Here is a 15,798-nt window from a genome sequence, read left to right as displayed (position 1 = left end):
TCGTGTCCTTGAGATGAATTGGTTCATCTTTCTCGCGAAACCATTGGGTAATTTACCAGGTTGTGGATGTAATGGTTCTTGGTATTCATGTCGATGATCCTACGTGTCCCTGAAATTAATTCTACAATGCGTTGTATTGGTAGTATCCAATAAAAATTATACTTTCTTATATACGGAACCAGTGGGATGGTTTCTATAATATTTCCTTGTCTTCTTGGCAATGGTGCTACGTGTCCTTCTACGAGGACGTTTTTAAAAGATAACTTTAATATGTTTGGTGCGGTGGTGGCTAAAATAGGTCGTTGCCTTCTACTAGTACTTAAGATATGCGGTTTCATTTTAAGATGGATAAGTCTACATTATCTCGGACTCATAGAGTATTTCGGTGTGACGAAGAGTTAGGTTGTTCCTTGTCGTCTAACCGATTATTCAATGTTTCTTGGGGATATAATCTACGATGCATTGTAGCGCTTTAAATATTTTTTATTATTTGCTTCTTTTTTTCTTGGTACCTGTTGTTTTTGTTGAAGCTGCAGAGGCTGTCTGAGGAGGCTTTGGTTTTTGAAGGCAGGCTTTCTTTTTCACTTGTTCAAAAATCCGGAACCACTCCTTCTGCGTAGAGTTTGTAAGTTCTCTCCCCACTGGTTAAAGGGGTTTTCCACCGAGATCTTCGGTTTCCCCTTCCCATAAAAACTTGCTGAGGTTAACGGTAATAGTTAGTGTAGGGAGCTGTTGGCTCGCGTGGCATGAAGGGCTTGCCACCACCCTCCTACGCATTGTAACCCGGCCACCTGTTACTTGATCACGCACAAGCAACATTGCTTTTATGTGGTCGAAGGTGGTGCCTTGGGTATTAGATCTATTTAAAAAAAAATTAACATATTGGGGTTCCCTCAAATCCATATTTTTAGTCGATAACATTTAATATTTTTTCGGTGTTTATAACAAAGTAGCATAGTTTTCTTCCCGTTCTTTGGAGTTGACCATGGATTTGCCGATAATAATCAACTATTCGATGCATCGTCGTAGATGCAGATAAAGGTTTCCTGGTTATTGAGCTCCTTATTTATATCTCCTAAATGGGCAGATGTCTCAATGGGGTGTCAGGAGAGCTTTTGCCAGACGTACCATAATTATTGTACAAAACAATAATTTTAGCCCAAAATTTTGGTCGTACCATAATTTTAGGCTTGTACAATATTGTACGCTTATTTACAATAATTTTAAAGTTGTGTACCATAATTTCAATAATTTTAGTTAAAGATGTTTTTTCCAGTCTCGTCAGTTTTTTATTTGGTTATGGCAGTTTGGAGAACTTCGTCTTCAGCGGTAAGCCCCGGCCCGGGCCTCGCCCATAGACTATAGTAACATGTTATAGTTGTTCCATTCATCCATAGGTGGCAACACTCTAGTAGGCACAAAGGTGTATTGTGCCGCTGTTCGCGCGCCTGCTTTTCTTCTCCAGGATAGTAAATCATAGTAGTTTCTTCCTCCATGTTCGTACAAGTCTAGTAATCTTAGGTTAGTGGTTGAGAATCACGTTGAAAGCGGTTTACGGATACATGGATAACATTATACCAATTTTTTTTTCTAAAAGGAATGGCGACTTTTAATAACGGTAAGTTTTCATTTTGGAATTGGTATTGTAACTCTTTCTTAAAACATAAATTAATATTTGTAGTTGAATTATTGTCTGAAGAATCTGATTCTGATGGATACACAACACCCACAAAGGATGGTCCCCCAAGTCTTAAGAAAAACAAGAAACGAAGAGTGAAAAAGTATAAAAAAGAGTGGGCTTTATCTCCAGAGTTTTCTTCTTGGCTAACACCGGACTTCTCGGATTGCACTAAAGCTAAGTGCTCATTATGCAATGTGACTTTCTTGGCCCATTTCCATGTAATAAAAAACTACATGGCTGGAAAAAACATAAAGATAAAGCAAAAGATGCAAGACCTTCAAACCAAAGCGTGGCTACATTATTAAAACCTCCAATGGAGACAAATCTAACTCATGCAGTCAAGAGAGCAGAAATGAAAATATGCTCTTACTTGGTTGAGCATAATGTTGCCTTTTTATCAACTGAACACCTGACAGAAGTAATAAAATCTAGTTTCCCAGACTCTAAAATTGCTCAGGAAATTAAACTGAAAAGAACGAAAGCGACATGCCTGACAACTAACGTAATTGGTTTTTCTCATAAGAGTGATCTAATTAAAATATTAAAAATGACCAAATTAAGTGTGTTAATTGATGACACCACTGACATATCAGCAACAAAATCAACTTGCATAGTTGTTAGACTCAATAATACTACCAAAGGGGAAATTGAGAGTAAATACTGGAAATTAGTTCAAGTTGTAAATGAACAAGAGCCAGGCAAAGCAACTGCTGAAATGATATTTAACGCTGTAATTATGACTTTTCAAGATGAAAAGATCAGTTTAGATAATATTATAGGATTCGGATCAGATGGGTGTAATACAATGATGGGATCCCATAATTCAGTTGCTAGTCGTTTCAAAACTATTTGCCCTGGAATTTTTGTAATGACATGTATTTGTCATTCTCTCGCTTTGTGTGCTAGTGAAGCGTGCAAGTAATTTATATAACTTCTTTAAAAACAGCTCTAAGCGATTAGCTGAACTTCAACAGTTTCAAGAGTTGCTAGATATACCAGTGCACAAGATATTGCACCCGTCACAGACAAGATGGCTCTCTCTTACAGCAGTGGTAAACCGAATCCTGGAGCAGTGGGAGGCCCTAAAATTTTTCTTCTCTAATATGTGGAATAGAGAGAAATTAGTGGCTGCCGAAGAAATTTACAAAAGTCTATTTGATCCTAGCATCAAACTTTATTTTTTGTTTCTGCAATGGGTTTTGCCAAAATTTACTGGACTAAACGAATTTTTCCAGTCATCTAAAGTGGTAATTACTGAACTTCATGAAAAAGTCTTGGTAACATATATAGAATTATTAATGTATTTCATTGACCATAAATTTATTCATTCAACCGATTTAAATGCACTAGATCTAAAGAACAGTTCAAATTATATACAACTAAATCCGATTTATTTAGGTGTAAATGTTTTAAATGATTTAAACAATCCTAATTTTAGAACTCGACCAGATTGCAAGTTGATAGAGACTGATTTTTTTACCAGGTGCCGAGATTTCATTAGAGAGGGGTGTCAACAGATAAAAGATAGGTACGATTTTAATGACCCTATTTTGTCACGTTTACCAATGATATCACCAAAATCAGTATTAAATGGAACATTTCCCTCAATTATATCACTGGCAAAATAACTTCCACGAATCGCCAAAGAACATACCCTGCAAAAACTTGACGACCAATACAGATATCTTTCAATTTTTAACTTTGAAAATAACATCAAATGTGAAAATATAGTTGACCATTTTTGGGACAAAATTTCGGATTTAGAAGACTCAAATGGTTTCAAACCATTTGAAGATATTTCTAATTTTGCATTGGGAGTATTATCTTTGCCACATGCAAATGCTGATTGTGAAAGGGTATTCTGCGAAGTTAATTTGATTAAAACCAAGCCAAGAAATAAATTGTTAACTAAAACAATTGATGGAACTTTGTTAACCAGTCAGTGCATTAGAGAAAAAGGAGGATCCTGTTATAATTTTGAGCCAACCAAGGACATGTTTCAGCGCTTCAATCACGAAATGTATAATAATAAGTTATCTGCAGAAAGTGATGTTGGGTTCGACGATTTTGGGTTCATAACTGATTTAAAAAAAATTCAGTTATACATATTTTTCAAATAACTGTGATAGTAGAAGTGTTTTTAGAAAAACTTGTCCTATTTTTGAATAATATTTAAGTGATAACAAAATGTACCTTCTAGAACTTACCTAAGATGTAGAGATATTTTATTCTAAATTAATTTTGTAATTTTTTAAATATGTGCAATAAATTTTGCAATACTTATACTTCAGTGTTATAGTGTAAAATAAGTATAACGTAGATAGTTCAAATTTCAATATTTACACTATTTTATTTTTGAATTTCCCGCGGCTAACGCTAAAATTGGCCGTGTGAGAATTGCAATAATTTCTCCCAAGAATCAATAATTTTTAAGCAAGAATACAATAATTTCGTTTTTCAAGTCTGGCAACGCTGAGATAAACCCAAATTCCCGATTAACAAAAATCCACTACATCTAATTGATGCTGTTCGCTCAGTTTCTGTTTCACTGCCGCCTCACCAGCATTTCCATAAAGCAAATGTGTAGTACATTAAAGACGAGGGATACCTCGGATATAAGTAGGACTGTATTTTTTATCGATGTAGTTAGACGTAATTTTCAAATCTTTCCAAAGTTTGAGGTGGTTAATCTATTTCCCCTGTATTCTGACCTTGTCACCGCTTCAAGAAATGTATCCTAATCCGGCTAGCATCGTCTCTTACGTCACCGCAGGTTTTAGGAAGCTTTTGCGCTATACTCTAAGAAATGACCGTAAATTTCACGGTCAAATTGGCTAGCTGAAAGTAATTTAACCGTTAAAAAAACGTCAAATTTATAATTAAAATTCAATGCTATATTATAGTATAGTATATTACGTACGGTAACAATGAGATTTAAATTATTGTGTAAAGAGTGTGAAACAAACAGTAGTTTAAGAGTTTATTTAACGGTGTCATGACAGTTCATTTAACATGGAATTTGCAGTAAGAATAACGGTTCAGACATGTTTAATATTACATTTGTGGTATACCCAATTTTACATTCACCGGTAAAATGTTATGTACTCAAATCTTAAATTTTTCATTTCTGAAGCCAACATTTTGCAGTCAACCTGTAAAATGAAATGTAAAGAAACATGTAATTTCCTATTTGTATAGCATAACATTTTCAATCAAACCGTAGATTTCACTTTCATAATGCATTAAATTTCCAATCAAACTGTAGATTTCACATTCATTATGCATTAAATTTCCAATCAAACTGTAGATTTCACATTCATTATGCATTCAATTTACAATTAAACCGTATAAGTAAGTGGTAATCTTGGATTTGTAATTTAAATTTACGCCGAAAGTATAAACGGATAAAACAAATGTCTTAGTTATCCCATTGCTAATGCTAAATCCTTTAGTTTCAATATGAACAGCTCGAGAGCCGTCTATTAATGAACACTGCGCACAATAAGGTATATTTTTATTATTGGAGTTCTTTTGAGGGCAGATTTAACATATTTTCTTTGCAAGACCTCACGACAGTTACAAAACCTCTATATAGTACCTTTTAACGAATATTTTAATTGTTAAACTTTTTTCAGCCTTTAAATATGGCGCGCGAATTTGAAAAAAAAAACTTTAGAAAGTGTATGACGTAACATATACCTAAATTTGTGATGTAGTTCCACGTTTGCAACATTTTTTTAAAAGGGGGCGCTAGTAGTCGAGGGCTACGTTGAGAAGACGCGTTTTTTTAGAGAATAGCTGTCCTGGATAATCTTTTATTTGTCTATGTTCTACTCCTGTTCAAAAGTTCACATTGATGAGAACTAAAGCCGTCCTAAATTAAAGTTAAATTAGTAAGACAAATGTTTTTTAAAATAAAGATTACACTTATTACCTAAATTTTCAATATCCACACTGCGAAGACGGCACAGTAAAGTACTCCGATTCTCCAACGTGGTGTGCAAATAGGCTTAGTTCCGGAAATGGGAAATGAAAATATTTATCAGGCTTTTTATACGAGCAGTGTTGCCAGGTTACAATGTTAAAGTGGCAGTGCTGTTCAAGCTCGATTTAGAAACGTTCAGTCTTGTTCTAAATGCATTTTAGGAGTAGGGAACGAACTTTTTGTATTTTAGAGAGCCTTGCACACGTCAGCTGTAGCAGATCATATATTAAATAGTTTTTAGAACAATCGTAAATGGACAAACTAAAATTAAAACTACCCAAAATGACCGTGCTCTTATAGATTTCTATAATTCCAGGCTTCCGTCTTAAAAAAGATAGCGCCATCTACTTTATTACCGGTTAACTATTTGTTGAATATAAATGTTCATAAGCTGAAACGTTTAGCTTTTATATCGAGATAATTTTGAATGAACAGAGTGCCGTATTTCACACATTCGATTTAAAACTCAGTCGGTAGGCGGCGATACTTATGACCAAAGTTTGAACCACGCACGAAGCCTATAATAAAGCCCAGTTTTAAGTAGGCAGTTCTAGCTTTAAGAACTACATAAATACGGCAGATTTACAAACTAAAAAGGCCAAGAGATTTGTTATTAAAATAGTGTTAAATTTCGAAAATATAAAGATGGCGCCTATAGCTGTAAAGTTAATTGGGCGTAAAAAATGAAAAACATAACTTTGGATTTAAGTTATAGACCATTATAAACTTGGTCTATGGACATCTACAGGGTGTCCACTTAAATATGGACAAGGACGGATATTTCCAAAACAGTTTTAGGTATGAATTTGAAATTTTTAGGTCGCATAGAGTGTTTAGGGGGAAACCTACTTTGAAAATTTCGATGACCTTGATACATGTCTTTAAGGTCATTCAAAAACTATCTCGAGAACCGTAAGTGCTAGAAACTTGGTTCCAATTAGAAAAGTGTTCCCTGTCGCATTTGCTAGGTAATCTCATCATGGCGGGAGATTTTAAAATTCAGAAATTGTATGACCTTGAACCATGTCTTCAAGGTCATAATAAAATTATCTCGAGAACCATTCAGTGTAGAGCAAACATTCCAAATAGAAAGTTCTTCTTCGTCACATTATGTATTAATAACTTGAAAATTTATTAGTATTTTTTAAGTACAACGCTTTCTAGGGGCCCCACTTTCAGGCTCAAACTAATTGTCGGCTCTAAATCTCATCTCTTGCTGTCAGCAACCATGGTTTCGTAAACATTCCGGACATTTTCATATGAACCGCGAATATAAACGTAGTTTGTGAACAACCCCTTTCTTTATAACCATTATCTCAAATATAATTAAAGCTTTTTCCATACCCTAACTTAATTTGCCGTTATTTATAACACAATTTTCCACCTCTTTAATAAAATTAATTTGTTTGAAAAATATTAGAAAATGTATTAAAGGAAGGTTATTAAAAGGCAACAAGAGTAGAGTGGGAATCACTACGTGGCATAACCTTCTCAAGCTGCCCCGTTACACTAAAACGACGTTATACAGCAGCTCTACAGGCGGTCTTTCTTGGAAGTAGATCATGGCACACTTTCCCACTTTCGCCAGACCTTAATTGGTGCAGTTTGAGCAGATTCTGTCACTTAGTTTCACCCCTCCGCCGCTACTTTTTTGGCCTTTAACTGAACGATTATCCTTTAGTTATAATTTAATAATTAATCTAGGGTTCGAAACCCTACTAGCATGTCACCTCAAATTATTTAGCCGTTTCAAATAACTTTCGATTACTAAATCTTGAATTTTATATTACTATTTTTCAGAGTACAGCTACCTTCGAAGCACTAGCTAATTTCGAGTACATGCTGCCATCCAGTGACAAAATATACGACATCGATGAGGTAATTGTTAAGTCTCAAATTTATAAAAATTTATGATACCATAAGCGAGAGGTCAAAATAATGTTCCACGTAAAGTTTGTGGAAATCCTAAAATCCGTACTTTCTACAGAAAAAAATGTTTTAAAAATCTTGAAAATTATGAAAAATTACTCGTAATAATAATATAAAATATTCTAATTCTGCACAAAAAACAAACCAAATCATAAAAATAATTTGTAGCTCAAGTTTCCGTTAATGATAATGTATAAAATACTGTTTCTATAAATTTTGAAAAATCATATGATTATGCAAATTTCATTGTAATATATTTGAAAGACGTACAAAATTGCCACTATTCTATTCAGGTAAGCATATATCATCCCGGCAGCTTTTTATATTAGAGTGAAGTCAGCAGAGATAGAAAATTGCCCCTAGCAAGCGGACGAGCACTACAACGAAACCTGTTATTGAATAATTGCTGAGTATATGTACGATCATACTTATGTTATAATATTATAGACCTATGGTATAAATGTTTGTTTGGAAAAAGAAGACGCCTTTATAGTCATTCCAACGAACGACGTATTTAGAGAAGGGTTCTTGGGGTACTTTAGTTGAATTTAGGTTTCAAGGGATTTGATATGTTCTAATTTTTACCGAAACGAAATCTTTTATACCAACCTTAGATTCGTGCACTATTTTGATCTCAAACTGAGAGCTGAAACAAATGAAATATATTGTGAATAATGAATGATTATCTCCTGCGCAGGCAGTTCGATCGGCTGATGTGAAAAGCGGGTGGACGGACATGAGGAGAACATGCAACGAAGTAAACATTACTCGTAAACCACGGCCTCACTTCGACTTGAAAACAGTTTATCTCAATTTTGTGTGCCTAAATGGGAGTTAAAAAATTTACTGGTTTTAAGGAATGGTGGCTAAACAAAGAAAACTAGCGTGGTATCTCACGCTCGGTATCGCATTGGTTTAAAAGCTACGTCAGCTTAAGCGGTTGTAGCATACGCCGGTGACGTTCTTAGAGCCCCCCCCCCCCATCTCTTGCCGGGATTAAATTTGATGTCGATGCCCACGAATCATCTGAACATAACATTATCCCCGAGTATAAACATAACAAAAAATAATATTACCCAGTAAGAAAGACACCGCCATAAACGTAGAGATGTGAGCCGGTAAATTTACCGGTAATGGTAAAATGACGGTAAATTTACCGAGTGGTTTTACCGGTAAATCTACCAATTTTTATAGAAAGCAAAAACCACCCAAAAATATTTTGTGAAACTTCAAATGAAAGAAGAAAGAATTACATTTCACATTCGACTAGAAAACCAAATCATTTTCCTTTTAAAGACTCCGAATTTCCGGCACTGTAATTTTACGTTGCATACATTTAAATGTATTTCTAAGGGATTATCTAGGAGGTTTCTCTAAGTTTAATGTAACCTAAGGCTATGTTAAAGTTAAAATACTATTTAAATAATTTTTGTGACATCAAACCATTATTTTGATTAAATCAAAAAAATTAATGGTAAATTTACCATTTTTATTTTTACCGGTAAACTCACATCACTACTTCACTAGACGTAATGTAAACGGCGATTTCATCCGACTGCAGCGCCCTGATCGTGCTCAGTAGAATTGAAATAAAAATGGTCGCATTTAGTTGAATACTTAGTTTCAATAATTAGTTAAAACATTAGAAAAATATCATTTCTTTTGGTTAAAAGCAAATCAAATCTACAAACATATCGTGTCCGCTGTATTTGGAAACAATCGCCACAGGCAACCCAAAGGTTAATATTTAAGGGTCATCGAAATGTAACCTGTAAAGACATCTGTTATATAAATAAAATACACACAATTAACTTACATCAAATTAATATTAAATGTCATGTCATTTCCTTATAGATCTTTAAAGATTTATTTAAAACATTTTAAAATATTTTAGTAAACTATAATAATTTAGTACTTTGTACCACAAACGGCTATGAACTCTGGCGGGAGAAGAAGTTACTTATATTACGTCTGTACGCCCGTATTAAAAGGTGGGTAAAAATGCCGACCCAACAAAATTATAATTTATATGTAAGACCGATAAACAACTGATATTTCGTAAATGCAGACGATTTTAAACCGAAAACAACAAAATTACGCAAGACAGGAAATTCGTCTGCATATTAATTCAGATTTCCCAGGGTGGGTCGATATTTTTATCCACCTTGAAATAAAGGTGTATGGCGGTGTCTAACTTATAGGGTCATAATCTTTTCTTATGCGATATATCATTTAATTCTTGGTATTGTCATGGATATATAAAAGCTGCAGAGATCTTATTAATAAACAATTTATGACATTTTTTTTAGAAATGAAATTATATAGGTGATAATTTCTTCGTTCCTTTAAGTTATGTAAAACTATTCGTCGACAAAACTGATTTCAAATACGAAGAATATATTAAAAAACCATAAACACCATAATACATTGGCCCTAATTAAAATGGTCTTGAAAATATTTATATTTTTCACATAGCAATAAATTATCAAATAAGTTTAAATATTGTTTAATGTATGCCCAGTTAGGTTGATACTTTAACCTCGGTGACCTCTGACGTCCCCTTAGGCTTCCTATTTCTTGCGAAAGCACCATTCTCATTGGCATTTTTAAAGCTGATTTATTTTCATATCTTCAATCCTAGATAAAATCAACTAATTAATCTTCTAGAAAATAAAACACATTATTTGATCTTCTGAGCTTTCTAAAGGATATTTCATACACAATATCTTCTGAGCTTTCTAAGGGATATCTCTACACATAATTTGGTCTTCTGAGTTTTCTCAGGCATATATCGCACGTTCATCATTACTCTCATCAACATATCTTTCTATTAAGACTAGGGCAAGGTTTCCCAAATTTTCAATTTCATTCCATTTCAAGGTTGATATCGCCCAGTTTATAGTAGTTATTTTTTATTTTAAGATTATTTTTTACTTTAAGATTTTTGACAAGTTTGTTAAGCCAAGAATGTATTGATTTGGGAGAATGACAATTTTGAGAGGATCCGCGGGCATCATGGTAGAAGTTTCCCCTCTCACAAGTGGGGGGGGGAAAAAACGTCACCGGTGTGCGCTTCAATTGTGTTGGAAGACGTACGTTTTAGGAAGCCAATGAGAGACCGGGCTGATTTCATTTTTAAAGGGAATATAACCTCCGGTATTTCTGTCGCCCTCCGAGGGTTCCAATATTGTCCGCTGCCTCCCATGGCTTTTCACACCTGTGGCGCTGATAATCGCTGATTGTGAAAGGAATGAAGGAAATTTGATGGGGTCTTCCATAAAGAACGCGTTGGAGGTTCTATTCCCTTTAAAGGGGGAAGGAGCTTACTTTTGAGCATGATGGTGTTGGGAACCACGCTTAAAATAATTATCCCTAAGTGTGAATAAATCATTACAGATATTAGTATATTTCATAAATACAAATTTTTAAAGTCGACTTCACAATTTCAAGGTAGAGATCGCCATTTAGCAAAGGTCGTCTATTTGGCTAAACAGTATTAACTCTTTTACGCTTTCCAAAAATTTGCAAAAGGCAAATGACCTTCCTTGTGGCCTTACAAATTGCCATTTAAAGGCGATTTTGGGGGCCCCTAAAATCGATTTTATGGGACCCCCATGTAGCGAAGTGGTTGGCACTTTCGCCTCGCAGCATCTTGTGGAAATGGGTGAAAATTCGGAACAGCGCCTTCCGCGTAGAGTTTGCACGTTATTTCGCTGAGTGCTTCGGTTTCGCTTCTCTATATAAAATTATAAAGGTTAACGGTAATAGTACGTGTAGGGAGCTGTTGGCTCGTGTGGCATGAAAGACTATCCACCCTGCAATTCAACCTGTCCACCTGATTTAAAAGCATTAAAAGTCACTTGATTACTTCGGTCTAAGGTCGTGCCTCGGGTAATAGCCTAGCCTATTTTTAATTACAAAATGTTAGCTATATTTGTCTACGTAACTTATCTTTTCGCCGTCACTGTTATTTGTATCTACTGGACGATAAAAAAATATTTATATTAGGGAATCAGTCGGACACGGTGAACTTCAGTTTTTAAATATGAATAAATTGAATAGGACCGTTAATTTTAATAAGACAAAACGCAGCACTTCTACATCTGCCAAGACGTCAAGCAGCACTTATTTCTGACGGAAGTGTCTTTAGACCAGAGTGATTCCTAACGGATTTCGTCTTCAATGCCACGGTACGAATCAATTTACACGAAGCTCGACTTTCATCCTAAAGACAAAAAATAATTGAATCTTCGTCGCGACCTTTTGTAGGTGGTCAAATCTTTATACACCGGGGCACCAAGCTCAGCATATAGCTTTTACACCTACTACACTGGTGGTTTCATCACTCTGCCCTACTCCAGCGTCCACAAGCCCGGACAGGTGACAAAACCGTCATGGGTAGACTGGTAGTAGAACCCTACTGCTAACGGTCGCACCCTCATCCCGACCAAAGGCGCAGCCATGGGTCGACCAGCTTCCACTTCGAGCACAGCTGCGGATAGAGATCCCGGTGTAACCCGAAAAGGCCGGGAAACAGCACCACTGTGCCACCTGCCACCCCACAGCAGGCTTCCCAGTATGCACGGACCCTCTCCGTTAGCCTGAGCCAAAACTCAGTTTCCAGCCCCTATCTGACCGAAATCGGAGGTGGAGATAGGACCATTTGATCGAAGCTAACATCTCCCAGTGCGCCACCGCCCTTATGGGTTACCAGAGCCGGACTCCGACTCCCCGGTAAAGCCACCAGTCACTGAACACCGTGACCAGTTAAAAGCCTGGTACAATGGGCAATCGTATTAGTTGGTATATTTGTGGTTTGTCCGGCCAGGAGGTCTTTTGTCAGAGTCTTTCAAGAGGCAACCTCTTGCAACGTGGCAAATCTTTTTGCACCATGCGTATCTAGCACGTAGCTTGGTAATGTTTGTTCCGCAGCTCACACTTGCAACACTAAATGTGGTCGTCCACGCTGAAATACGTGCCTATGTAAGCTCAGACTTGATTGTTACACTATCAAAGGTCCTGCACGTCACGTGCAGCACGTGTACCACTTCACAAGTCTTTGAAATAGTCTACAAGGGGAAAATAGCCGACAGATTTCGTGAGCATTTGCGAGATATAAATGTACGAACCGACAGCGACCAGAATCACGTTACTCGCCATTTTAAAAATGTTCACACTATCAACGCTATCTCCATCCGCGTCCTTAAATCACTCAATGGTGATCGTTCGGGACTGAATACCCTTTGGAAATAAATGAAAAACTTTCATTTCGCTAAAAACGTTTTTATATAATAGTTCTCCATCTTAATTTTGAAAATATTTAATTTGTTTAGACCAAGTTTGATTCTGTATCCATGACCTTTAAAGCACTTTCTTGTTTATTATTATTTCCTTTTTGGCTTTTCATTTTGTATTCTAATGCTTCGTTCCAATTGGCACTAAATTATAAGTCTTAATTTTGTAACCGCCTCAAAGGCATATTCTGCTCCTATTACCATGGTTTTACATTATTCATAATTCAATGGCCGTTGGTGGCTTCTTCTTGTTAAAATTTCAGTTTAAAGAACTTTATCTCTGGCAAAAATGCATCAATATTTTAACCTTATTTCCAGGTATCGATGTTCTTATCGTTGAAACAAGTTATATCCTTCAGATTTTCGGCGTCCGGATTTTGCGAGATCCGAAAATCCTTATTTCCAACGGTGAGTATGTTTTGATTGGTGGTTAGGGACGTTAAGCTGGCGTACGAGAATTTAGATTAATAGATATAAAATAACATTAGTTTTTAAATAACCTTCAATTATTTTTTTTTATTCTTAAGTGGCAGAACAGCTAAAAACTGTAATTCTGGCTTACTGTTGCAGCGGACACAAATGATTAATGAAAGAATCATCGTTGATGGCATTTTATATAGAATTCTCAATATTATGTATTCAATGTGGCACTCTGTCACTTTCAAATTTTAGAAAAAACTAATAAATTATAATGATTTATAATTATTTTTACCCGTAATTGGTAGACATAAAGGTTTCAATGACAATTACAGCATACTTTAAAACGTAAAATGCGGTTGGTTTGGTCGAAAAGACGTACACCTCACATTGTTTAAAAAATTGAATAACTAATAAAAATATTTTTAAAGCAAAATAAAGATGAACCACCCTGCATAATGATTCTATAAGCTTAACTGTTATTACCTTACTATAAGTAATTAAAATGTATTTCACTGTTTTCAGCTTCTTGGAGTTCTGGTGACGTACACTGTGGTTCTACTTCAAAATGGATAGACGAAAACTTCACTTTACATTCCATTTCTGTCTTTCATGGCGGGTTTTAATTGCGTGTTTTATACGGAACAAATCTTTATTTTATATTAATAATTAATATCCTATCATATAAAATAGTATTATTATTCAGTATTTAATAATAATATTAGAATGAAATGATTTAATTTTTTCTTTTACACTAAAATGTTTTAGTCTAACTTATACTAAATTTGTTTTCTTTAAAATAATAGTTCATAAATGTAACGTTTCAAAGGGATCCCCTGAATCTAAAGATGTTGGATTCGCATAAGTCAGCTTTGACTCGTGATATTATACATGTGAAACCTAAGACCATTTACACCTGGACTGGAGTCAAGATAGGCATTCCCGTTTTACTAGAGTCCCCCGTTACCGAAGCGCCACCACTGGCCCTCTTATGAAACTTTCACCCACAAAAAAGGGACCTGAGAAAACACATTGACTTCGTTCTCTCTCTCCGTAAAATTTTCCGCCGTTCGCGTATTCCGCTGCCTTCGAACCGGACTACGGAGCACGAAGAGTTCAGCGCCTCGGAAAGGGGGATGAAAAATAAAAGGGGACTACGAGTTTGTTACTGAAATTCGCGGATTTTCTCCGCTTGGTTGTGTTTTGGCGGGGACATTGCTTATGTGGTCGAAGGTGGTGCCTTGGGTATTAGCTCATTTGAAAAAAAAATCAGAAAAGCGGAATAGCGTTACCTCTCCAGTCCAGGTGTAAATGGTCTTAGGTGAAACTCACCCAAACACTTTTGTGCGCTCTAAACATGTTTCGATCTAAGCTTCAATAATTAATTTTGAATGTATATGTGTAATCAAATACGTTGTATTGGAACTACAGTCCTAGTACAGTACCTTTTCGAGAAAAAAATAACATATTCGCAGTGGCGAATACAGAAAAAACTAAAAGACATCTTGAGTTTTTGGTGTAATAACCAATCATCAAGTCACATGCAAAGCTAAAGTGTCAAGGGAGGCGCGCCCCCCGCATGTATCCGCCACTGCATATTAGAAAAATAAAAATAACTATAGCTTCCTAAATCAGAAATTCGATTGTTTTGCCATCGGTCAACAGCTCAATGAAAACCTGCATTCAATAATAGTTAATTATAATCATGATATTATGCGGCTTCTGTAATTATTTTCAAATAAAATATTTTATACCATGTTATCAATATAAATCAATGATTTTTGTAGTGTTTATAAATTGTTTTTAAAATATCTGCTTTTTATACACTAAAATTAATAGTTGAGTTCCGTCTGAACGTTTTGAACCGTCCCGTATCTTACTTTACCCAAAACATTTATTTTCCTAAATTCCACATTCTCAATGGTTGTGAAGAGATCACCTGGTGTTTTATACTAATCACAGCCAAACAGCTCTCCCTTACAAGGAGAAAAGATAAGGAGTCGTGCTGAAACATTTGAGAGCGATCAATCAGATTATTTAGGGTGTGTTTAATCCTTACAAAAGTGGAGTGTTGCAAAAGCATACTTGCCCAATCTCGTAGCAAATGAAAATGTAGAGGTATAAAGTCTAAAAAAAGTATCAGTTATGTTGTACCGTATTAATAATTTACATTGAAGGCTTTAAAAGTCAGGCGATTCGACGACTTTTGCTCAAAAATCTCCAAAAGCTTATTCCACATGTCTTTTGGCATATCGCAATCCATGATCATATCCTGAACCTTGCTTGTCAACGACGACCAGATTACTGAGCGGACTGTACTGAATGCGATCTCGTCCTTTGTTACGTTGTAAGGTCTTCGTCATATTTGGTCGTCTCTGCGGGCGTTGCTGTTGACCCAAGTACTTGTGGCTCAACAATTCGACCAGTAATGACACCGTAGACTTGACGGATAGAAATAACATCCACCATCTGACGCTTCCAGCTTCTCCAGT

This window comes from Leiobunum rupestre, chromosome 4 (assembly GCF_980474605.1).
Source record: "Leiobunum rupestre chromosome 4, qqLeiRupe1.1.hap1, whole genome shotgun sequence".
NCBI classification, from domain to species: domain Eukaryota; kingdom Metazoa; phylum Arthropoda; class Arachnida; order Opiliones; family Sclerosomatidae; genus Leiobunum; species Leiobunum rupestre.
Note: the sequence above shows the minus strand (reverse complement) of the source record.